Source organism: Halyomorpha halys, unplaced genomic scaffold (assembly GCF_000696795.3).
Source record: "Halyomorpha halys isolate HHAL.00 unplaced genomic scaffold, Hhal_1.1 Scaffold199.1, whole genome shotgun sequence".
NCBI classification, from domain to species: Eukaryota; Metazoa; Arthropoda; class Insecta; order Hemiptera; family Pentatomidae; genus Halyomorpha; species Halyomorpha halys.
Genome location: NW_027112578.1, coordinates 1253959 through 1255877, shown reverse-complemented (window position 1 = coordinate 1255877; position 1919 = coordinate 1253959).

Genomic DNA, 1919 nt, shown 5'->3' with positions numbered 1-1919 from the left:
AACTGACCACTTATTTTTGCAGTAAAAATCAACAGTTTTTTAAGGAAGGAATTTGGGCTTTACCATCTCGTTGGGAGAAGGTTACCGACTGTAACGGTGGATATTTTGATGAATAAAGGTGATTATTTGAAAATATTTATTTATTTATAATTTCCCCCAAAAAACGACAGGACTTTTTGAATGACCTGGTAGCTCCTTTTAGAATGGATAGCTCATATATGATATTAAACATAACAGGTAACCTTAAAATACCAAAGGTAGTAAAAGGTAAGACACAACACGAATTACTTTTCTTTTTCACAGTAAAGCACTTACTAATTCACTTTTTATTTCTGTTTTAGAGGGTTCGGAAAAAAAATTAAATTTTAAGCGATGCCGTTTCTAATGTCCAGTTTCTTATTTTATGCAGAGTATAATTGTCCATAATCCAGAATTGTTGATAATCATTTACTACATATCGATTCAAACTATATAAGCATAAAAGAGTTAGATTCCACGGTTTAAGGAAAGTTGGAGATGAATCGATACAATGGGATAAACACAATAGATCTGAATCCATTCTCCTGGAACAGTTCTGGGAAAGGAGGAAACAATGTCAAACTTCTATTGGCGAGAAACGATTTTCGGCATCAAAGGAATCAAAAACTGATCTTTTATTCAAAAGAACGTTGGAACGCTATTGATTTTCGTTCCAGTACAAATTAGAATTTAGATTACTTCTCGGGATTAGGAAAACCTTCACAATCCTTACCATTATCTTTTACAAATAAAAGATAAAAATATATTAATGATTACTTAAGATATTAATATCCTATATTCAACTTAGTATCAAAAATAAACTTAAAAAAATAACTTATATACATAGAATTATATAACTGTTTAATTTTTATATACACTATAGGAAAGTCACGGCACAGATGAAGCATATGAAGGGTTGTTGAGACCAGGGCCCTGTTTCATAATAAAGTACAAATTAATACTATTAGTCTTGTAGATTTATCTTAATTCAATAACACAGACTTGTACAATAGTAACTTGTACTTCAGTATTTTTTAATTTCTGTAATATCACTAATAGTCATTCCTATCATGAAAAAAATAAGTATTAGTATTATTACCACACTAGTTTCTATAAGTTCTACACTTGTACTATGAACTAATTATTATTATTATAATTGGCACAACAGACCATGGAGGTCTAAGGCCTCGCGCGATGTATGTAGCAAATACATCACGGGTCTCATGACGAGGTTTTCATAGGTTGGGTTCGTCACTTCCACGCCTATATTTGTGAGTGCCACCCATTGGCTTACGGGCTTTACAAATGCTCGGGGAGAGGTTGAGTATTGCATATTTATATGCTTGAAAAAATCCCGGATAGGGGCGGGGACTCGATCTCGTAACCTTCGGGTTGGTTGACTGGCGCGTTACCACGTTGCTACCGTGACCAGGATATGGATTGGTCATATCAACCCTAACTCATGTACATTTAAGCCTTATTATTGCATACATGATCGTCAATAGGTTGTAGATGGTTCTGGTAAATTTAATAAAAAAATTCTCTATTGTATAAATAAAATTTTTGTTAGAAATTATTTAGTTTTATTTATTTTTCACATATATGAGGTTTAGATAAGCAATTGTGCACCTGGTCATATATGCTGTGTAGGTAGGGATCCAATGCAGTTGAGCGCCACTGCTTTTTTAATAAAGTAGTTCCCTCCTTCCAGCCGATACTAGACTCCAATATTTGCGCTATCCGTTAATACCATTGTACATTTTTGTCACCTTATTTTGGACTTTTTTTTTTTTTTAATTTCTATTACTTTGAAAATTTTTGTTTTTGAGGGATTTAGACCACTAATTTTTTAAAGCCTAACATCCTAGAGCAGTCACCCCTTCTGAGGTCAAATATCAACT